Here is a 24,963-nt window from a genome sequence, read left to right as displayed (position 1 = left end):
AATGTGTAAATATACATATTCTAGCACATATAATACTCAAGAAAACTTGGCTCCCTTCCTCCTTAATTCCTCCCTGATCTCCCAAATTAGACAAAGCCTCCAGATGTGTTTTCTAGAAAGTCATTCCCATTCCATATGTGTTTGAGTCGACAAAATGACACAAAGAAGAAGGAAGGATTTCTCCCTGTTTGAATTTCATCCTTAAGATAGCTCATTCTCTCATTTCCTTCTTGTGTCTGTGCAAATGCAACTTCCTGGGATGGGCCCATCTGGGCTCCCATATGCAAAACTGAATCACGTACATACAGTCCACCCGGGTCCTCTCTAACCCATTAACGTGCATTCTTTTTCTCAGTAGTATTGGTTACCACCTGAATACTTTATATTTGTGTTTGCTGTATTGGCTCATTTCACTGAAATGTAAGCTACATGAGAGCAGAGACTTTTCATTATTTTTTGTTCTCCTGTTTTGGCAGTGCCTGGAATAGTACTTAACAAATATTTGTTGAGTGATTGAATGAATGGATTTTTTCTGGTATAGTCCCTCTCACATTCTAATTTACTTCTCTCTAAGGGTATGTGAAAGAACATGTTGAATGGAACATTGACTTCAAGATTAGAAAGTCAGACAGACACTAAGAAAGGAAAAGGCAGTCAAATATGCCAATTACTTCGGAGGGGTAATGGCATATTTTGAAATTTGAGGCTGCTTCATTAAAATTCATTTTGCGCCACATAAAATAAGGAATTGGGAGCCTGACAGAAATGAAAGTCAAATAGGCATTCATTTCCTTTATCTTTTTACAAGACAGATCAATTAGTAATTTTATGGTTGAAAAAACTCATTTTTAAATGTTATGTGTGACTTAGTGTAATATCAAATCTGGCCTAATATCACCTTTATTAAGGAACTGAAAGCACTTTTACACCTGTTCGTTGCAGTAAAAAAAAAAAAAAAAAAATACTGAGAAGCACATTTGTCACTATCTGTAATTTGTAACCGGAGAGAAAAACGGGCAGAGAAATAATCTTGTTGCATAATTAACTCCCCAACAGGTAAAGGCAAAGGAGAAGCACTGGACTGGAATGTCTCGAGCTCCATTTCCATTTGTAAACCAAGCCACTGAAACCCACCCAAACAGGTGTATTTGAGAGTCCAGATGGCCTGGAGGAGAGGCCAGGAAGCCCCACGCCTTCTGCTGCCTTTCTGGCCACTCTCACGGGCTTGCTGGGTTTGGCTGCATCCACGCTTCGCTGGGAGGCAGCCAAGGGGACGCGCAGGTGGTGCCGGATGAGCAAGAGGGTTTCCAAGCCAGGCGGCTGCTGGAGGCCTGCCTCTCTGTCCATGGGCGAGTCATAAAACTAAGATCCAAGTCATTTACGGCTGGTAAAGATCCTGGGTACCATTTAGATAAGAGAGCATAGGTGTTATTTAACCTCAGTATTCTCGCTCCGGTAATTCCATTCTGCCACCTTAAATTTCCCCTGTAAATTCTATCAGATCTGGTACTTACTTGCCTTTGCTTTTCTGTGCTGTGTAGGGTTGCTGTGAAGTTATTAAACAGCTGCTCCTGCTCCAACTCTTAAGCGACACAAAAGCGTTTGTATTCTTCGTGGGTTGTATGTTGGGATGAGATGTGTGATGTTGGCAGTCTTCCACGTAGAACTAGTTCTGGTGGGATGTTTCCACTGCGAGATCACAAACAAGGAAAACTTTGGTCCTTTTGATTGCAAACAGAGCCTTGATAAAGTGACGCTGATTGATGTACACGGCTTCTTCCAGTGAAAGTGAGGCAGCAAGGGGGCTGTGTCAATCAGCGTTCTCCAGAAAAAACAGAACGAATAGAACATATATAAATACGTGTTCTACACACACACGTGTGTCTGTGTGTGTTTGTGTGTAAGGGATTTATTTTAAGGAATTGACTCATGCTACTGTGGGGATGGAGTGTCTGAAATTTGAGGGCAGATCAACAGGCTGGATACTCAGACAAGCTGATATTGCAGTCTTGAGGCAGCATTCCTTTTTCTGTCCCAAACCTCCATTTTTGCTCTTCAGGCCTTCAGCTGATTGGATGGGATGCAACCAGATTTTCAAGGACAATCTCCTTTACTTAAAGTAACAGCAACATCCTGACTAGTGTTTAACCAAACACCTGAACACCGCAGCCTAGCCAAGCAGACACAAAAAATTAACTGTCCCAGGAGACTTGTAAGGCAGGCACGAAGCTGAAGATGGAACCACTGTAACTGGCAGAAGGTCCCTTAGAAGATGACTGTGCAAGTAGAACTTCTGAGAAAAGCTCAAGAGGTCATTTTCAAAGTCCTGTTAAGGAGACCACATCTTCCTTATCTCTCTTTACTTTCCACCAATTTCTAACTCCAGCTATCTTCGTTCTAGAAGATTCTTAAATTATGTGTGCGAAGACCAGGTAGCCCTGAAAGTAGAACAAATTTTGAAGAACACTGAAAGGCCCAAATTCCCCACCCTCCCATTCTCTTCCAGCATTTTGTTTGGTAAAGATTTTGCATTTTCCAAAAGGATTGTTTAAATCTAAATATATTAACTCAGATGACTAATCACGGTACATTTATTATTTCAGCAGTTTTTAAATATCTCCCTGTGACAAATATTCCAGAAGAAATTGTCATACAGGGCAGACTCCCAGGGTGTGCCAGGCCACCCTTTTATCCCAATGAGAGAGCTTTTGAAGGGCAAGTGAGGGAGAGAAGTGCTGTTGTAGAAATATTATTCAATGCCCTTTAGCTTATATAAAGAAAATAATTTGATAATGTTAGTTCTTTGATTCTTAAATAAACAACCCCAAAGTCTGTTTGCAAGTCTTTTTCTTTATTTTTTCTTTTTATGAATTAATAGTTTTTTCTTTTTATAAATTAATTATAAAAGGGGATTTAACTTGTTCATCTAGTACATTTTTCCCTGAATATAAGTAAGTTGGTCTTCAAAGCTTTAAAACCAAGACTTATCAAGCATCTACCCCCTCAAATAGACCAGTTTCATCAATATTAAAATCTGCTGAGGCATTTGGTTTTACTTAGAATTGTGATGGCTGCCTGTAACGGAAACCTTGACTATGGCTCAAACAAATGGAGATTTTCCTCATACAACAATGAACATTAGAGATGATAACAAAATCAGTGCCATTGCTCTAGGAAGCCATCGAAGAACTAGACTCCTTCTACCTCCTGGTCCATCATTCCTAGCTTGTGCCCTTTAACCTCATGGGTGTCATACTCCAGATATTGCATCTTCATTCCAGCAAAAAAAATGAACAGCAAAAGATGCATAACAGCTGTCTGCCCCTCTTGGACAGGAAAACAATGGCATTCTCAAAATTCCCACGTGAAGAATTCCTCTCATTAGCCAAAACTGTGCCACATAAATGCCCAATTCCAAGAACTCGGGGGAGGTATATTCTCTTAATTTGTCTAAACAGTTCAAAACTGTTGCCACAAATAAAATCAGAGATGAAAAAGAATTAAGAGCTGTGAATAATGGTAAGTTTCTCGACTGGGAGGGAGGACAAGAGACCAAAACTTGATTAAAGGAGCTTTATTGTGAGACTGTGTGCAGGCCAGCTGATGCCTAAGACGGTGACAGCCCTGAGCAGGAGAAGGGGCACAGTTTATATAGGATGGTTGTTGGGTGTAGGGAGATGGTGTATTCTCAGTGTCTAGCTTGGGAAAGAGAAATTGTCAGGCTAAGCAAGCAGGGAGTTATCACAGGCTTGTAGCTGCTGGGGCTGTAACTGCCTGAAGGCAGAAGTTGAATAAAGGGATCTATGCAGGAATGCAGCTGCTAGAGAGCAGATGCAAGGACAATCATGGGACTGCTGTTGAACTTTGGCGGGTTTGTTTTTATGTTTTTAATTTTTTTTTTAAAAATTAATTTTTTTTCTTTTTTCTTTTTTGTAATTTTTAATTTTTTCTTTTTTTTTTTTTTTTTGGCAGGTTTGGTTTTGCAAGGGGCCTCCTAGAGATTATGGGTGGGGGAGTTTCTTGGGATGTTTGCTAGGGGTCAGTTACTTCATGGAGGGGTTTAGCCTAACAAATAAGAAATTCAAGTTATGAATAAGGAAGAAGGGGAGAATGGATATTGTAAGTTAATAAGGGTGTTAATGACCACACAGGTGATTCATTAAGTCAACAGTCTTCATTTTCCTTCTTGTCATCCACTTTTGTATGTGCAGCTTCAAATTGCCTTGAATCTGAGCGGTCATTCATTGCCCCCATAAAAATTTCCATCAGTAGTAACTTTAGTACACATGAAGTTTTACAGTTTCAAACATGCTCTTGTCTTTCTCCTTATTAACCCTGTATCTACAGTGTTGACAGTTAACCTGTGGGCACATATCTGCCAGATCACTAATACTATTTGTTGGGAACAGGACCATTGAGATGCTTTTGTTTTGTGGTGAAGTATCACCAATGTCTGTGAAAGTTCTGAAAGTCCTTAAGGAGGGGAGACCCTGTATAAGTGTCAAATTAATTGTATTATCTCATAGGTGATTATGGATTTAATTATGACAGTAAGATTACGACAGCTTAAGTAGACAGTAAGATTAGTCAACTTTTGCTATCAAGATAAACATTTAACGCAGTTGACAGAATGCGACTTGGGACACATCAATAATGCTGTGTGTGCAAGAGAGGCAGAGAAGAAAAGGAAATGAAATGTGAGCACTGGGAATGCTGTCACGGGAGGTGGGCATTGTGGTGGGAGGAAGTAGGCAGCTTCAGAGCTGAGGGTAACTTTGAAATCCCTTTTAATGTTTTTCCTGAACAGGGAGGCCAAACCATCTGACACAGGCTACAGCCAGATGACCTTAATTATTTTAAAACCAGGTCCTTCTAGCTGCACATTCTTGTATTTATCTGAGAACCATTAGCAAATTTGTAAATTAGGGTTCAGTGGGCTCTTTGCCTACACAAGACCCTTTTGTTTTTTGCTTTGATTGCAAAAGTCAATGAGTAAAAGTATTGACCAAGGTTGGGTCACCACTGTGAATCACAAGATATGGTTGTATTGAATTGAGGTGAGAAATCGGATGCCCTTGGGAAAATACAAACTCACTTTCACTTCTGGAACTAATGGCTTTGAGGAAAAACTCTCCCAGAAAACACTGCGATTAGCTTTATGCAAACAGAGTCTTAATCATCAGCTCTCAGTGGCCGTGCTGAAGTGTCCTCAGCAGACCTGACCCACGCACAGATTCAAGTGAGAGCTTTTTCTGTTTTTTTCTATTAGGTATATATTTAAAAGCCAATGCCGATCCCTACTGCTGCTGAGGTATAGAAGAGTTTCTGAACAATCTGGTGAAAGGAAATTTAGCTGTTTGAAAACAAAACCCAAGATTACTATTGCAGTAAAGTTGCAGGAAGGATACAGGGAAGCAGTATGAATTGTCTGGACTGGAATCTGACTAGAAACAAAGACATTCTTTGTTAGTCACAATTTTAAGACCATTGCTTCTTCAATTAAAATGTTTCTTCCATTAAAATGCCTTTGCAATGGTTTTGAACTGTCCCTCAGTTTTGCTGAATCCAAAGTTATTGTGTTGGCAATTTTGCTTTACGTATTTCACTGAGGCTTTTTTTTTTTTTACCCTCAAAGCACCTCTCTTGAATATGCATTACTCCAGCTGACAGAAGACAGCACTATCGCCATTTGGTAATTTCTGTTTTCTATAATTTCTCTCCTTAGCCTAAGTTGTGTTTTAATTGACTTAAGCCCTAACCTGTGTTCAAATTGGGAAAAGAGCTCAGAGTAATACATGAGGGTGGTTCATACAAATAGCTTAAACAGGACATGGTTGACCTTGAGTTTAAAACTTGAGGAGAAAGTCCAGACCCTCGTGAATCTCTCCTGGGATCCTGAAAATAAGGTCACAGAGCAGATGTTAATAAGACCTTCCCAATTTTAATTAAAAAAACAAAAGATGCCACCTCAGTAGTGCCATATTTTACCTGGAAATGGAAAGGAATGGGAAGCCAGATTGCTTTATAATTGACAGTTTTGTCTCCCAGCAGATGGCTGTAATCTCCTGCATGTGCCAAACACAGACTCTAGGATTTTTGAGTGTGTAGTGAAAACAGAAAGGACAAATATTTATCGTAATTGCAACATTTGCGGATTGGATAGAGTTTCACAGTCTTTTAATCCTCCTTGATTAGAAAATACAGAATGACTTCTTTTTTTCTTGCCAGTTGAAGAAAAGTTTGTTTACTAACACTTGGGGAAACATTTCAAGTTTTAATAAATATAAAGCTAGGTCATACAGAAACAGCGTTCTTTTTAGTTTACTTCCCAGTGAATCTATTCATCAACCCATTTAGGATGCTTGAATCAACATATTCTAGCCCCCAATCAACAGCTGCAGCACTCAAATTCAAGTAGGATTATAGTCAACTCTGTATTTGAGGAAATTATTCAGTTTTCTTTTTTTTTTCTTTCCACTCATTACTGCTGGTTAGTTCTTCTCAAGAAGGTCAGTTGGAGATCTTGCAAATGATTTATATGATTAGGTTCTCTATATAGTCTATGGAAATTATTCATAGGCAACATGACCCAAACCTGAATTAAGCCTATCAAATTATGTCCATCTCCATTGTTAGCAGATCATTAATCAGCATTTGCATTATGATCATCCTGAAAAGTACTGAGCAAGTTCTAGGGAATTGCAGTTGTCATTCAAATATAAGTTCCTGGAACTGAAATCAGTTTTCCTTCAGCTGTGAGATAATGGGGAAAATATTGGGTACAGTGTCAGCAGATTTAAATTCAGCCTCTTATACTTAAGGTTTTGCAGTCTTGGGCAAGTCAATGGATACTTCTTAGACTATTTTTTTGACTTGCCAAATACCTAAGTATTTAGGATTATTATGAAGATTAAATGAGACAAGGTATATAAATGAGATCTAAACCACAAAGTACCTTACAAATATAGAAGGATTGCTATTTTAATTTCCTTGTTGCTAAAGCAAATATCTTATAATGGATTGCATTAAACAATGGGAATTTATTGGCTTATGGTTTTGAGGCTAGAAGAAGTCCAAAATCAAAGAGTCATCAAGGTGATGCTTTCTCCCAATGGTTTTCTGGGGCTGGCTGCCATCGATCCTTGTCCCGTGGCTTTTCTGTCACATGGCAATGCACCTGGTGGCCTCTAAGTTCCATTGACTTCTGACTTCTGGCTGATCCCTCTGTGTTTTTTTTTTTTTTTTTCTGTCTGACTTTCTGTTTATAAAGGACTCCAGTAGTAGGGATTAAATCCCAACCAGATTCATTTGGATCACACCTTAACTGAAGTAACATGGGTTATTTTTTTAAAAATTTTATTTACATAGGTCCACTCACAAATTCGATTAGACTTAAGAACGTGTTTCTGGTATATATAGCTCTAAGCCACCATGGTTTTTATTTGCCGTTCCAGTGGATACCTTGAAGGAGTCTATTAATTTATTAGATCTTCAGATATTGGTGAACTCCAACATGATTTGTGAAAACTAATAGGAGTGATATTGGCATCCTATTTTTCCATGGAATGGGGCTTTCATTTCAAACATCAGTTTTTAATTTAAATTCTAGTTTTCATAACAATTTCATTTCTAACTTCAGCCACTTTTTTTTTTTTTGCCAACTCAATCTAATGGCTATAATTCATTTTTATTCATTCATTCATTCATCCTACTAGCATTACAAAATGTAATGTGTAGGATGTTTTGCTAGGAATTTCAAGAGATAAAATTTGAATAAGATAAAATGAGGACCTTATTCTCAAGGAGACTTCAATATAGCAAGGGGAATAATATAAGTTCATAAGTAACTCTAGCAAAGTCAAGATTAATCTTATTGGAGAAGCACAATATATTTGAAGGGAGGGTATACATTTGAAGGAGTCAGAGAAGGCCTTTACAAAGGAAGTGACTTTTCAGCTGGGCCTTAAAAAATTAAAAAGGAATTTAAAAGATATCAATCTAGGAGAAGGACATTCCCATCAGAAAGAATTACATCTAAAATAGACACAGGGCAGGAAATTGTTCAGACACAACTTCTCTCTTAACACAGTTATAGCCTCCCACTGGATTTCCTCAACCTTTCAAATTCCACTGCTACACTGCCACCGTGTGACCCTCTTCAGTGTGAATCACATCATTTCCTGCTAAAATACATTTAATAACTTTTATATTGCCAAAAGACAAATAAGTGAACACCTTACTATTGGCTTTTAAGCGTCTTCTACTCCTCACATGGCCTCATTCTCCCTTTGCAGGTATATCGCCTACCTTTCAGTCCTTCCCCCATGCCATCACTGTGTTTTCTAGTCCAGCCTATAGAATCATTTATATTTTCTGCAACACACCATGCCTCCATTTTTATCCATGCTATTATCTCAGAAAGGAAGGGCCCTCACCCAACTCTCTCATTCACCCACTCCCCTGTTGTATTTGCCCAGAGAACTATATTCAAAATCTTAGCACCTCCTTAAAAATCTCCTCTTCAGAGATATCTTTATTGATTTCCCTTCAAAGTTATTTCCTCCTTGATGTTAACTGAATCATGATCATCACACTGTATAGTACTCATTTTCTCTTTATGGCTATATCACCTGGACCATGCGTTCTATTAGGTCGAATAATTATTTTTCATTACTCCCTCTGAATTTAATGTAGTTGTCCAATCCCTATTAAATACCCAATAATTCTTTGTGGAATGAATGAAAAACGATTCAATGAAGGAAGAAAGCATGGCCTAATATGATAGTCAGTGGGGAATCACTAAATGTTCTTAATTAAAAGTCTCTACTTGGAAGAAGTAAAGTAATCAGAGTTGTACTTTAGGTAGATTGATCTGTGAATGATGGGGAGAAGGGCTGAGGGCAAGGTGGGAGGAAAGAAAAACATAGCTGAGAGGTAAGTGGGCTATTACTATAGTTCAAGGATAAAGTAGGAAGGACTTAAACTAGTAAAATAGAGTGAGAAGAGAACAAATTGTGAAATACCATTGAGCAGACTCTGCCTGCCATTAGAATTCTTTGTAAATAGTTTCCCCTTTTTCAGGGCATGTGGTAGAATTGCATTTCCTTTAACTCTTTGGAATTAGGTATGGTGGTGTGATTTACTTTGGCCATGAGATATGACTGGAGGTGATATGTGCCAAATCCAAACAGAAGCTCTATGAGCCAGTACATGATCTGCCATTCTGATTTTAATACCTCAGTGATCATGGATACATGTGTCATGATGGGGTCTCTATCAGCCTGATTGTGTAAGCTACTATGTTGAGCATAGTTTTTGGAGATTTGGCTCCTGCCAAATCTCTGTTGGGGTTGCACATGTAGTATGATTGTGAATGAAAAATTAATTTTTGCTGAGTTATGCCATTGAGATTTTGGGATTGTTTGTCACTGCAGCAAAACCTAGCTTATCCTGACTTCTCAGGATTTGGCAACTGATGGAGGAGGGCACAGGTAGCAAAAAACATTAAAATTTAGCATGAAGGAGTATGACCCTCTTACGATAAGTAACTTGAAGGCTATCACATATCATTGTTCATGTTGTACATGTCACAACTACAAAGCTTCCATCCAAACCAGTCTGTATCAATTGCGGCCTCTAGAATCATGCAGTGCATAATCTGCATGGTGTTACACTGTAGACACTGGCATGATTTATACAGAAAAAAAGTATGATTTATTGACCTTTGACCACCAAATGACATCTGAATACTGGAAATACAAGGCAAAAAGAGAATCCGTCACTGCCCGTGAGGTTGTCAGAGGCCAGCATCATGTGGCAGGTGCTTTGATAGAGGAAGGGAAAACCAGTCCCATTAATTGTAGTTGAGCTGAGTTTGTAGACCAGTTTGGAATTGTTCACACACAGAGGAGGAGCAGATCACTTGAAGCAGAAGGAACAGAGAGGTAAAAGTACATGAAATCTTAGAGAAACTAGAACAGGCCCATGTGGCTGTGGTTTAGGTATAAATCAATTTGGGTAGGAATCTCTATAGAACACTTCCCTAAATTAACAAATATTTGTGTAATTGTTCTAGGGAATCTAATGCCTGGTACAGAGCAATAACTTAATTAATATTAGACAACACTATTCTACTGAACTGGGAATGGTAGAAAAAAAGAGAAAATATTGGAAATTTAAATTGTGATCATTAAAAAGACTTTGATATTGTGCCAATAATTTAGGGTTTATTTCTAGGATAAGAGCCCTAGAAACTTTTTAATCACTTGACTATTGTATGTAAGTTTATATTAATATAGGGAGAGGAAAGAATCATTGATAGAAATAAGAACATTCTATTTAAAGGGTAAGTTGATATATTCAGATTGGAATATTTTGTCAGCTTTTTTATTTGAAGATTAGTATTAGCAAAAAAAAAACAAAAATCAAGAGATAGTTAAATTTGAATAAGATTACAAGAATGGATCCAAATCTATTATTGGTGCTACTTTGAAATCTTAACAATTTGAATGTAGCTGGAAATAGTGGAGCCATCCTTTTAGAAACTGGGAATCTTTTTGTCATGCAAAGATTGCCTTTGTTGTAAGGGAATTTGATATGTAATCATGCAGGGTCATAAACAATACCACCCAGGGCTAGAGAATTTTTGAGAATTTCTGAGAAGTAGTGGTCACCGAATTATAATTCAAAATGACAATTCCTTTGCAGCGCAACATCCGATTGGATGAGCTTTGTTTCTGCTCATGTCGTTGTTGTGTGGTTTTTAAGTCTACCCTGTAGCAGCATTCACCATAATAGCTTTCCACCTGGATCATGGGCAATAATTTCTGGTTATAGTTTGGCACTATAAAATGCTGGCAGCTAGGTATGCTGCATCATCAGAATTTGAAATATGACCTTTAGGTATTTTCCCCAAGATGAAGGTACTATTTTCGATACTCTGTTTACAAGCTTTCCAAATATATCACTCAGTGTTAAGATTGCAACCATCTAGTCTTTCCTCTGCTTTGTTGCTTCATAGATAAAAACTGGACAACAGGGAATGTCTAGTGTCAGAGTCCATGGCCCATCACTACGGCACAGCTGGTCCCTGCAAATCCTCATCTGAGTATGAAATTCCCCCGAACTTTAAAGCCTTTACATGCTGGCGACTAACTCATGAAAATGCAGACTTCAGAGCAAAGGGAAAATCAGGGAATTATGAATGACCCGGTGAGATATAGATGTCAAAGTAACTGCCAGATGTTGGCAAATCCTAAATCAAAAGAGAACTTGCTTTGAATTTTGATTCATTTGAGGAGAAAGCATGATAATTAGTGTCCACGCAAGGTTTACTGTCACAGAGATTCTAGAGTACGTTCCCCAAAATTCAGTAATATTTATGCTAGGGAATCTAGTGCCTGGCCCAGAATAGTCATTTACTTAATACTAGCATATAGAACACTGTTCCCCTGAACTGAGAAATAGATAGAAAATTTCAAGTTGAACATAAAATTAAGTAACCTTTTTGGCTTTCGTTCTAATTAATGCACAGCCCATGATCCAGGCTATACAGGTTTTAAAAAACCCTTCTGCCAAATTCAAAATGCAGCAGGACACCCCACTTTCCCTTGACTGTGCTGCAGGAGGCAAGACAAGAGTTCTGATGTCTAATAATGCGTTCCCCTACTATACGGAATAGAGACGTGGCTCAATTACTATATCTCTGGAATGGAAATAACAAACCTTCTCATAATGTGACTGACCATTTTGCAGCCTTTAAGAATAATTAAAGTTATGTATTAAGGGTGTGCAATATGTTTCAGACACTTCCCTAGGTTTCAGGTTTTATATCCAGTATCTCATCTGATTCTCTCAGCAGCCCTAGGAGATAGATACTGTTATTTGTTTTTAAATGTGAGAAAACTGAAATTCAAGAACTGACCACTGCCATATGGCCAGTAATGGGTGGGCTGTGATTTCAACCCAGACTGAATGAATCCAAAGTCTGTGTTTTTAATCATTATAATTCATAGCCCTCCCTCACATGGGGGTTCAGTTAGACTATTTTCCTCTTGATGCGTAGAATAATGCAAAGAAAGGCTTCACAAATATGATTCCTCAGACTGTCTGAATGATTGAGTGAACCCCATTGCAAGGACTGTTAGGTTTCTCTGAAATACCCTTTGATAAATCTCTCAAAGGGAATAGGGCAGAGATAATAAATCGAAGCATCTCAGGGACTCATGGGAATTTACCTCCATGATTGATGGAATGAGCCAGCTGTCACCTGCATGCATAGTAAATAAAGCCATGGAAATGCATGAGATTGCCACCTGGAAATTGACATTGGTTTGTTCATTTTCTTATAGGAAGAATACAATTGAAATGAAGGGAGCTGAAGGGAATCATAAGAGTGATTGATAGAAAGATACAGAGTTTAGATTGGGAAACTAGAAAAGAGAATGGAAGGTTTTATTATTATTATATTACTGTTTCTTCAAACTATGCCAGTACCCTTTCCTCAGTGCAATTACAATGTATATAGCACTCTACCAGGCACCAGGGAAGAAAGAAGAGAGAGAGAGAGAGAGTGAGAGTGAGAGAGAGTCACAGATGTGTTCTCTGCCCTTGAGGAAGTAATTATTTAATTAATGGATTAAAGATTAATTTGTATCAGGTTGAGGGGCATACCCATGGACAACGCAGGCACATGTTCATTACCCAAGGCCAACTTTGCCTCATATAATTTGTCTCCAAGTAAATCAGTTTCTAAGAAATAAAATTCGAGCTCTCTTAATCAGGAAAGACTAAGTGGAGTATGAAATGCAGTGTGCCAAATGTATGCAGAAAAGCACTCTTTCAATATACAAATGAAAGACAAAGTGAAAGATTGTCTTTTATTACATGGCAAAGGAAAGCAGATGAGTAGTGATCAAGGAGGTAGATGTGACTTGATGCCTTCATTTACCTCAGGTTTTAATGAGGAAATAATTAAGAGAACTGATAAGGAAAGAGGGAGGCACACCCAGGATTATGTAAATATGCCTCACTCAGCCTAACATTCTGCACCAACAATGTACTTGCTTAATTTGTGCATATTTGTATGTATGTGTTGCGGAAATTCTTGTAGGTCTGAGATGATCATGAAGGTAACTCCATGGGAAAAAAGGGATTTAGCCAACTCTTCATAAGCTGCTTAGTATCAACTTCCAACCCACAGTTACATAGAAATGGGATGGACTAGAGTAGGCAAGGCATAAAGAGAAAAATAGCAGAAGGTAAAAGGTTCAAAAAGGAAAAGGTGGTGCGATGGCAGCTCAGTGGCAGAATTCTCGCCTGCCATGCCAGAGACCTGGATTTGATTCCCAGGGCCTGCCGTGCAAAAATAAATAAATAAATAAAAGGGAAAGGCAATTTAAAAAAAAATTCAAGCACCAGGAGGATGGTGACTTCTAAGGGACTGTGGGTTTGGGCCTCTGTGGGAAACTGTGAACTTTTCCCTTTGAGACACTAAAAACCAGGGTAAAGCATGTTTCTAGAAAATACTTTTGTAATTAAGTCTTCTGTATCTATCTGTAGGGTATGCATTACCTGTGTCCTTGATTCCCAGCACTTATTTCTAATTGGAAAACCTTAGTGAGATACTGTACTTTTATATTTTAAAAGCTTACTTGTTAATAGCTTGCTAATGAGGATGGGCTTATCATGTTCTCTGAAAAATACTTTTTCCCCTGCCATATCTTGGTTTGCCATGGCTGCCGTAAGAAAGTACATAGAATAGTTGGATAAAACAACAAGAATTTATGGTCTCACAGTTCTGGGGGCTAGAAGTCCAAAATCAAAGTGTGAACAGGGCCGGGCTTCTAGGATCTATAAGGCTCCAGCAGGGTTGCCAGCAACCCCTAATTCAATCTCTGCCTCGGTCACCTGGTGTTCTTTCCCTTTCTTTGTCTCTCTCTCTGTCTCTGAATTGGTAATCTGTGTCTCTGTCCAAATTTGCCCTTCCTTATAAGAACTCTAGTCATATTGGATTAGGACCCACCCGAATTGTTTTGGCCTCATCTTAACTAAGAACATCGAAGATCTTGTTTCCAAATGAGTTCACAGTCACAAGCTTGGGGGTTAAGGTTTGACCATCTCTCTCTTTTTTTTTTTTTTTTTTTTTTTGGCAGAGGGTAGAGCACAATTCAATCTGTCACATCCCAGAACAGCTCCCAGGGGGTGACTTGGCTCAGGACCTACAATGAACATGGATAAGTGTTCAGTAAGTGTGTGTTGAGTGCTTTTGAAGGAACAAGCCCTGACCCTTGCTAGACCATCTCTCTCTCCTATTGAACCTCTTCAGTAATGAAACCCATCCCCAGGGTTCTCATGACAATGGATAGGTTCTGAATCCAGTTTTAGAATTCTACCAGTGGTCAAGCCCTTTGCTATTTAGACAGTCATCACTCCTCTGCTCACTTGGGTTTTGGAGGAAAATAATGATTGCCATCAGGCTTAATGATAGTTTCACTTTGAAGTCTTCAGAAGAAAAGCACACCCTAAGCACAAAATAATGTTTTCCTTAGATTACTATGATCATCTGAGAACAGAAGATGAAAAGGGAAGACTCTTTGGTAATGTGAGCTATTTATTACACATCAATACTCAGCTCACCATTTCAGGAGTCAGGATATTGCAGAGACCTAGCCAAATTAGAAGGTTAGGATGTTCTTGTGGGCAAACAGATGTGATATTTTATTGCATGCATTTCTGCACAGAGGAAGCTTCAGAGACTCCTCATACCCTGGTCCAGATGAAGGCTTTAAAATCTTACCAAAGAGCATTTAACATCTGAACTGACTTCTTACAGATTATGTATTAATCCATGAAGACTGGATATGCATTCTGTCTTTTCAGAGCTGAGAATTAAAAATTCCTTTGTATACGCCATAGAATTTGGGGAGGATTAATGTCAATACAGCACTTCATTTGAAAAAGAAGGGTAGTCAGGAGACACGATGACTTAAAATAGACTACAATCCAGTTAATACCTACGTTTTCTTCAATCAAAGAACCATTTAAAGTAAATAAGAAAAACTTTTGTTTAACCACTGATTCAGTCGTAATTTCTTGAAAGCTTCAAAATAAGGACAAAAATAAATCAGGTATTTCTAAGCAGTTTAGAATTTCAATACACATGCGCAAACACATCCAATCAAATTTATCCCTTGGTTAGCTAAAGGCCTCTGATTATCAGTGAGAATGAACAAAATCTATTAAAACTGAGTGGAAAATAATCAAATGTTAAAAATCAACTTAACCATTAACCACTTTTACAATAGTTTAGGTACCTGGAGGATAAAAGTGTATAAAGTTTTGTTACCTGATTTGCTTCTTTGTTTTTTGCATTTTTGTTTTTGCTTTCTTTCTTTCATCATAGTCTTCTCAAACCAAACATGTTTATCTTTTACTATATGAAGATTTTAAAAGGTCCAGTGACTTGCACAATCATAATACAGCTCTGAAATGGTGGAGAGTATATCCCAATCTTTTCAGCACCAATGAATGTGCTCTTTTCACTCTGCATGTGGCTTTGATTTCCTCTTCTATAAAACATTGCTAATATCTGCTTTGAAAGAATTAAGAAGATAACATATGTTTAGCTTCTAGATCAGTGTCTGACATCTGGTAGATATCAACAAAAATGTGATGGCAGTGTTTAGTGGTACTTATTGTTATTAATGAAGAAAGTGCCAGAAAAACTTGCCCCTTAAATGCTATGAGAATTATATCCAACTTATTTGAAAGAAAAAAGCTAACTATGGAATACAAACTAATTATCTCCAAACTCTACATGCACTTATTTATTTCTCATATGAACAGATAGTATCGCCAGTAGACATGTTCACACATCACAGCTCACTGAGCTAACTGGGTGGAGAATATTTTGCAGTGGTGCATAAAGAGGAAGAAAGAAAATTATAGCCACTTGAAAAATCCTATCACAATGACTAGAAAGTACTTGATTAATTGCCTAATAAATATACCCTGGAAATTCCTCCCATGGGCTAGAATATGAAGTACAACCCAGAATCAAGGAAATAGTTTAAAACAAAAACAAACAGAAGATATGTTTTATGTTTCTAGCTCCTTATATTTTAGCCAATAAATTGAATGACGATATCTAGCAATGACCATTATGTTCCGAGATCTCGTGCATGTTTGTGCCATGGTGGCAAGAGAAAGGTTAGAAAGTGTTGGGAAGAAATTTGGTAAAAGGAGAAACTTACAATGGTCTGCTTTAAAAGGGGCAAAATAAGTAGATTTAATATTCTATTGTGGGCTCTGTCCCGCCCTCTCAGCGCCACAATTATCTAGAAGAAACGCCCTGAAGTGAAATAGAAAGAGGGCTATCATTAGCACCAAGGACAAAAGCTTCTCCTGTTTTTGTTTTGTTTTGTTTTGTTTTTATGCAACTGCTTACAGACAACAGTCCTCTAGTCTTTGTTTCATTCTACACACATGGCACATATACACATATGCGCATATACAATATATATATATGTACTTACAAAGCGGATCCTGGTAGTAAATGTCTCTGGCATTCATGATGAGTAGATTATCAATAGTACATATTTAGCATTTTCAATCACTTTAAGCAATTTGAGATGGTCGTGACTTAAAAGTAATATTGGATTATTTAACCAAAAACTGGTAAACTTTTATTTGATCCAAACACAGAAGTCTCACATTCATCTTCAAAATGAGCAAAAGCATCCTATAACCTGTTCTTCACCTGGAAAAATAAAGACTTAATCATCAGTTGCAAGTTTTCCATCTGAGGAAATGGAAGAAGAATGTCTCAGCTGCTTTAGACCCACTTTCAGTATTGGAATAGACTCTAGTTTCCCAGAACCATTCCTTCCTCCTTCACACAGCCATATTAAGTGATTATAGAAACAAAACAAAACAAAACACAGATATTGAAACTTCCTCTGAGAATATTTAATATAATTAAATATTTAATTTAATTTAATTTAATATTTAATTTCTGGGAAATTTCATTATTTTATCCATAAATGGCATGATAGGGTTATCAATGCAGGCAGCCATCAATTGTGTTAGAACTAGCTATGGTATAAATTGTTTTCAGGTATTAGCTTTCATCACCAAAATAGATCTGGACACACCATAAATGTGTGTGGGTTTTAAGTCTTTGATTGAATATATTCCTTACACTCAACTATATGACTTTTTTGCACATTATCAAAGAGAGGAGAATTTCCCAGTAGTTGCTGCATCAAGCTTTTATTTCATGAAGCAGGGAAAAATCTTGTTTAGTAAAACTAAAAACAAACTCAGATATTAAACACTTTTATTTTTTTCACAGTGTTGATCAAGAAAGTGCCTTGGATAAAGCCCTTACTGCTTTTTTTTACAAACTGAGAAGGAGAGAGAATTGTTAATAGAAGAGCCGACGGCATTCTGAAATTCACTTGTTAAATAATAAAATTATCAATTTCTCCCAAATGAATAAATTATTAATTCTCATTCAAATCTCCCAAACCTAACACAGATACCAAGGAAGGGGGAAATAAATCTCAGCAAAGTGAGTATGCAATGGTGGGTCAAGGTTGACATGTCTTACTAGATAGGAACTGAATGCCCTAGAACATAGATGGGGCAATGTTCAATTAAATATCAGGAAAATCCACTGCAATCTTAAACATTTCCATCTATAGACCAGCGAAAATGCTCCAGGATAGGAAAAGATGCCTACAGGAATCCTTCAAATCCATTAATACTGATTCTCGTCTCTAGTAAGAGAATTAATTCCACATCAAACTTAATATCCGTGATGAAAGGGTGTATATGTGTCCAGCTCTGTCTGCTCATGCCTAGTGTTTCAAACGTACATCCTCCATTATTTATTTCTATCAGTAAAACAAGGTAAGTTTTTTGTTTTTCTAATAAGGGTGAGAGTGGTTTTTCCACTTATGAGTGCATATAAAATTTCCCTAAAATTTGGGTGGCATAAACAACCAATTATTACAAAGTCTCTGGATAAGAGTCACGAATATGAACAGGATATAGGAAGGATAGTTTGCCTCTGCTCCTTATTGTCTGAGTTCTCAGTTGAAAGACTTGCAGGCAGGGTGTTGGGCATCACCTCCAGGTTGTACACTTCATGCGTGGCAGTTGATCCCAGATATTGGCTGGGGACTCTAGCTGTCAGCCAGAATACACGAGCAGTCTTTTCTTGAAGCCTCAGTTTCCCCACAATTATGGTGGATGGGATCCCAAAACAAGCATCCTTAGAGAGGAAGAGCCAGGTGAAAGTCATGTTATCTTTTATGTTGTAGTCTCAGAATTCATATTGTGTCTCTTCTTTTACTTTGTACTTTGGGCAGTCACAAATTCAAGTTTATATTCAAGAGGTAGAAACTAAATTCCATCTTTTGATGGGATTGTGGGAATACCCACATTCCTGTGAGCATTTTTGAAACGTACAATATGCTACAGTGTTTTATTTTATTTTTCTTCTTTATCTTTTCTTCTTTTACTTGTCTTGCCATGCCTTGGCATGTCTTGGCTTTTCTTATCTTTCTAAGAAAAACAGCAAGTCACACATGGAGAGCTCCTTTCTATTAAATTCTAGTTATGTTTTAGTCTTCTGCTCTGAATGAACTCACTGCAGATTAATAACTTTGTCCCAAGGGTAACTCTGACAGGTCTACCAGATGTTGATTCTGACACAAGCATTTTTAAGTTTATGTCTGAGGATTGTGTAAAAGGAATAGAATTTGGGAATGTTAATGTATTGGGCAGAAATCAGAACAAGGATAGGGAAGAGTTTAGAAGTGGATTGAAGATAGATGCCGAGGTTTGAATCTGTTGAAAGGAGAGATTTAGGATTTGAAGGGAATACCTCACTGCTGAAAGAATCACATGTTTCTTGGTAAATGTGAAACTTCTGAAGAGATTCAGAAATTTCTTGCTGGACTTCAGGACTTGGTGTGTTCCTGTATATAGTCAAATAAACATTTCTATGAATAAAGAAATTCTTCATTTATTTATTAATAGATATTGTAGCCCTTTTTAAGGTTCCAGGAAGATGAGTAATGATTCTTTTTTTTTTTTCTTTTCTTACCTCCATTCTGTTCCTGTCTTTGAACACCTACCTCAGTGCTGAGCCAGGGAGGACACTGATAGATGGAGGATCTGGCCCCTCCACCCCCTGAACTGAAATAGCTAGAACAATGGAACATGCCCGAAGGAGAAGCTTGGGCTTAGGCAACTGGGTGTTAACAAAAATACACAGAAGAAATAATTATCTATTGATTTCTTTGAAAACAATATCCCATGAACATTTCCTTTGACATTGTAAATGTGCATTGAAAAATCTATCCTGTAGAAATCATTTTTACAAAAGCATGAGGATGCTCATTGCACTATTGTTCATAGCAATAAAAATTGAAAACAAACTAAAATGGCCATCACTAGGGAATGGATAGGTGGTATGCTCATACTAGAATAATATTGCAGGCATTGAAATAATATATATCTTCCCTTATGTAAACATGCCTGTGTTTTAAAGATATGCTAAAAATTTATAAAACCCTATGTTGTACAATCCTGTCTTTGTTTTGAAAATGATGCAAAATTCCTATTCTAAATGACAAACTCAGCACTACTATAGCCTATTTATTCCATACAAAATCCCCAAAAGTGGTCATTTTTTTTCGCTTTAAAATTTACAACCACTATGTGAGCCAAGAAGGAAAACCCTTGATGCACTGAACCATATGAGAAATTCTTCAAAGAGGGCAAATGAAAAGTGTGGTATTAGAAAAAAATAAAATAAAATAAGACCCCCATAAACACAGCAGAGTTTTCTGTCAAAGATGTTGAAAGCTTCATAGCCAAGTGCAGTGGATGCGAGGTTCAAGAGAGGGCCTGAGAGTAAACGAGTGGATAATCAGGAAAAAGAACCTAGCAAACCTCTGCATATCCCTCCTTTCCTTCGTAGGCCATAGACCAGCAACAGAGACATCAGACTCAGATGGGATGAGGGGAGTTGTGCTGTGAGAACTTGGGTCAAAGAAACCAGAGAGATCTGGCTGCTTTGGTGCTATCCCTAGTTTCAGTGAAGACTGTTTAGGGCGCAAACCACAGCTGCACCTCTCACCTATCGTCACATGCAGACACGTCAGGCAATTCAGGAAGGTCAAAATGAGAGCACATCAAAAGCCATCAATTGTTTGGGGAAAGCCAATGCTTTGTTGTTCCTCAATAGAAAGGGAACTTCATCTTGAGAATAGAGAGTTGGAAGAACAAGCAGAACAGGAAGTTTAGAGTAAGTATAATTTATATTTGCAAAAACGTAAGACTCTATGTCACCCATAATAAAACTAACCAGGTATAAAATGGAGATTAAAATTGTCACCACTTAAATAGAACTTAGTGGTTGAGCTGGACAGTTAAAAGGCCATGGTTCAAACGAAATTAGTGATCTGGGAAATGGAGCCAAAGAATGATGTAGAATTCAAATAGTTGGAGAAGTAGTATTGTAAGGTGGTTAATAACCATGGTTATTAACATATTTTCTCCCAGGTCCAGATATACCCTTCAGTACTCTGCTTTATGAGGCCAGGACTGGGGCTTTGAAAACTTTATTTCTTCCTTGTCAGCAGGCTTCTTGTAAAGCTATGCTAATATTGGGTGTAAAATACAACTAAGACATAGGAGGCCAGGTTAGGAATTCTTTTGGTTTGCCTATTGTCCTTGTCACAATCATCCTAACAGCAGGAAGTCATCCTGGCAGCAAATGTTAGGGCCGCTCTCTTTCTCTGGCATCCAAGAACAGGCCTCGTCACATTCCCTCAGCAGTATTAGCAGTGGGGACTGCCTCATCTCCACGAGGCCCCTCCTCACCCTACATAATCTAGGCAGTGCCTTTACCTGGAACTCTCCTACTCTATGGGGTTTCTAAGTTCTGATAATCTTCCCTTAGTCCCCTTAGCCATAGAAGTGGTAGCCAATCTCCACCATTTCACTTCTGTGCACCTCTGTGTTGCCTCAGTGTTCTAATTTTGCTTTTTCAATGTTCTAATACCTGCTTAATAAATCCTTATTCACACTCTCTCCAGTGAAACATTTAGTGTGGTTTTTGTTTTCCTCACTCAATCCTGCTGCTGTGGCTTCATCATCTTCAACTGGAAGTGGGTGGTTATAAAGTTTAAATTGAGTTGATAGATGTAAAGCACTCAGAGACACTTCTTGTTACTTAAGAAGCTATAAACACATTAGCTGTTATAAAATGTTATCTCAAAAGGACAAAGAGTTAGAAAACTTAAAAAAGAAAGGCATTGAAGAAAGAACTAGAAATATCTGTAGTTGTAGTAAAATATGAAAACCAAAATTTTCATTGGAGGCAGTAGTAGATCGTTACATCAATATTATAGAGATAGAAGATAGATGTTTGAGAGATAGATAGACAGATTAGAGAGATGACAGAGAGAAGAGAAGAATTTACCTGAAGTCAATATAGCTATGAGCTCTTGGCAGAAACACACACAAACTCATTCCTAAAGATATCATTTTTAAATTTTAGACCTTCAAGGCTAAACGAGTTAGTATGATCCCGACATCAACTCTAGATAAGGAGAGAGTAAGAAAATGCTTGAACAATTTAATTTGTGAAGAGTGGTGCGGTATCTAAAATAAAATACAACTAAAAAGCACAGTGATGTACTAAAGACAATGCAACATGATTAAGTATGGTTTGTCTCAGGAATGCAAGGGTAGGTTGATAGTAGAGTTTATTAACATAATTTACTGAGTTCAGTTAATTAGTAAGAAAGGAAACCATATGATCACCTCAATAGAAACCATGCAAACATTTGGCAAAAACCAACCTCCATTCTTCATTAAAGCAAACAGTCTTAAGTAAATGAAAACTGACAGGCAGTTTGTTTAATTTGATATAGAATTTCTACCCATAACTTATAGCAAGCTTCATAGTCAGTGGTGAATCATTAGAAGCATTTCCATCAAAGTCAGGACTAGATAAAGATGCCTGCTAACACCCTTATTACTCAACATTGTACTGAAGTGCTGAATTAATTAAAAGATAAGAAAAAGAAATATGAAGTATACATATTTAAAGAAGAAGCAAAATTGTTATTTAGAAGTGATAAAATCATGCAAATTGTTTGTTGCTTGTCTTAATTTTCCTATTAGAATGAATAAGAGAGTTTAGCAATCTGGACTAATAGAAAATAAAACACCAAAAAATCTGAAGCTAGCTTTTCTGTAGACCTGAAACACAAGAGATTTAAATACCAACCCCCTCACCATGATGGCAACAAAAACTATAAAGCGACTAGGTCGAAGCCTAAAAATAAATGCACGATAATGTGAAGAAAATTATAAAAGTTTGCTGAAGGCAATAAAAGGCCTACATAAAGAGAAATTTAACATGTTCATTAATGGGAAGGCTCAATACAATAGATCATCAATTCTTTCAAACTTAATTAGTGCAATGTAAGCCACAGATTCCCACAAGTGTTTCCATCTTATCTTGACTAGCTGAGTCTAAAATTCAAGTTAAAGAATAAATGTGGAAAAAGGCAAAGGCAGCTTTGAAAATGAATAAAGTGGAGTAACTCGATCTAACAAATTCTAATGCATATCATAAGGTTTTAGAAAGTATGGGTCTAGTATGGACTAGGAATAGGTTTAAGCTTACTGACATGGGAATTTTTCAAAATATACCGTTGAATGAACAAAGTAAATGTGAAGAAAGTAAAAATTTCATTTTCTAATTCCCAAAGCAGGAATATGTATTTATGTATTTATATATGAATGTATGTATAGGACCCTGGAAGGATGTATACCCCCTGCTAACAGACAGTACCTAAGGGACAGGTTGCGATGGGGGGTTCTATTCTTTTAACCTTAGAACTTTTTAAAAAATTGTAGTAATTTATTATTAGGTGATAATAAACTGTAGAAAACTATGCATTTACACATGCATAATTATATCTATATCTATATCTATATTTATATCTTTCCCTCTCAATCTACATATCTTTATGAGTTAAATTTTGCTATGCAACAAATCACTTCACAAGTCAGTTGTTTAAAGCAACATTGATTAGTTCTCATAATTCTGTGTGTTGGCTTGGAGTTTGTTCTGACTGAGAAGGGGATGGATATTCTAGGATGACCTTGGTCTCCCCTGAATAGTTTGGATGACCTGTGTGGTAGCTCGGAACTGTGCACCCCAGAAAAAAATGTTCTTAAACATAATCCATTCCTGCGGATGTGTACACACTGGAAACAAGACCTTTTGACGAGGTTACTTCAGTTAAGGTGTAGCCCAGTTGAATGAGAATGGGTCTAAATCTTATTATGGAGTCCTTTATGAGCAGAATTAATTCAGTGATAGACAAAGAGAAATCCATGAAGGGAGCAGCCAGAAGCTGGTAATGAACAGAACAGAAGAGCCAGGAGAGGTCACCAAGTGCATTGTCATGTGACAGAAAACCCAAGGACCATGGCTGGCCAGCAGTCAACCCCAAAATACTACAGTCTCCTGGGAAAAAGCATCAATGTGATGACATGTTGATCTTGGACTTCTCCTATCCTCTAAACTATGAGCCAAGGCTCGTTCACATGATGGTGGGAAGGTTCCCAGCAGCAAGAGAGGGCAAGCCTCAATGAACAAGTGTTCTTCAAGCTTCTGCTTCTGTCAGATTTGCTCTTGTCATACTGGCTAAACAAGTCACACAGCCAAGCCCAGCATCAGTGTGGGAGGGTACTGCCCATCGTAAAAAAAAAAAAAAAAACTGAAATCATACCCAGAAAGCAATTAGCAGTGAGTATATCTGGGAGATGGAAGAATGGAGAATGAGTGAGGATTTTTACTTCTTTATTTTATGTACTGATGTACTAGGTTTTTTTTCCCAATGATGCATTACTTTTGCAAATTATACTATTTTTAAGAGTAAATAAATCTTAAGGGTTACCAAGGGCTGGTGGAGGAAGGGTGGGGAGGAGTGGGGAGTATTGCTTAATGAGCACAGAGTTTCTGTTTGGGGTAATGAAATATTTTGGAAATGGTGGTGATGGTTGCACCACATTGCCAAGATCAATAATGACCCTGAACTGTATACTCAAAAACAGTTAAACTGGTAAATCCTATGTTACATATATAATTGAAGTTTTAAAAAAATGTAAATAAAATAAAACATTCTTCTACGGGTATGGAATCTCTGAGTTTCCTGACCTTGGTTTCGTGTCCTGTATCTGCATACATCTCCCCCTCCCTACTGAATCTTTATGCCCTTGCCCTTGTTAAACATGCATTTTCCTACAGTCAGACACTGCAAAATGCCCACCTCATTCTAGAAACCTCACCTTTGCAGTCACCCTAGCATCTGGCAGCACATATGCATGGTTATCATGGTAACATGCATATCAAGTAAACAAGGACAAAAAGCCTTTTAGAAATCCCAGTTGGCTGCAGCTGCTTCTGTCCCACAAGGAACTAGAATAATGTCCCTCTAGAGCTGACAGCTTTTGGAAAATTCCTTGATAAGCTGACTTTGGGTGCACACACTGAGACTCCCAGGGTGTAGTTTAGAAGAATACCATGTCTTCTTTGGTTTGTCTTGGGTTGAAAGAAGTTGGAGGGAAGGTGACAAAAAGATATGGAAGTTGGCAGTCATTGAAGTCTTGCCAAATCTGGCCCAATTGTTGCAGAGGAGGTTGTTTGGTTTCTTGTACAGTTTGCTGCGGAGGTTTTGAGTCAGAGTTCTGTGGTCATATGTGGTCTATTCATTCATATATTCAGTTACTCACCTCCGATACCTATTAATTTAATTCTTTATATTAAGTTCTGTTAAAATGCCTATATGGCTCCTATTTTCTGATACTCAACATTCAAAAGTTTGTGTTATGCTGTCTGTGTTTGTGTGTGTAGGTGTAGTCCTA

The 24,963-nt window shown here is 37.6% G+C and overlaps 2 long non-coding RNA genes across 2 annotated transcripts in view; both read left to right on the top strand.

Moving 5' to 3' along the window:
- Positions 1 to 1,572, top strand: part of LOC143651314 (uncharacterized) — a 58,275-nt gene extending 56,703 nt beyond the window's left edge. The window contains exon 8 of the long non-coding RNA XR_013159963.1: positions 1,057 to 1,572. This is a non-coding gene — a long non-coding RNA (uncharacterized LOC143651314). The remainder of the gene's footprint in view (positions 1 to 1,056) is intronic.
- A 3,608-nt stretch (positions 1,573 to 5,180) lies between these two features.
- On the top strand, positions 5,181 to 17,484 carry LOC143651307 (uncharacterized). Its single transcript, XR_013159960.1, has 3 exons — positions 5,181 to 5,239; positions 5,636 to 5,692; positions 17,354 to 17,484. It is a non-coding gene; the product is annotated as an uncharacterized LOC143651307 (long non-coding RNA).
- Positions 17,485 to 24,963: the final 7,479 nt, after the last annotated feature.

This window comes from Tamandua tetradactyla, chromosome 12 (genome assembly GCF_023851605.1).
Source record: "Tamandua tetradactyla isolate mTamTet1 chromosome 12, mTamTet1.pri, whole genome shotgun sequence".
Taxonomy (NCBI): Eukaryota; Metazoa; Chordata; class Mammalia; order Pilosa; family Myrmecophagidae; genus Tamandua; species Tamandua tetradactyla.
Note: the sequence above shows the minus strand (reverse complement) of the source record. Positions and strands in the feature narration are given on the sequence as shown.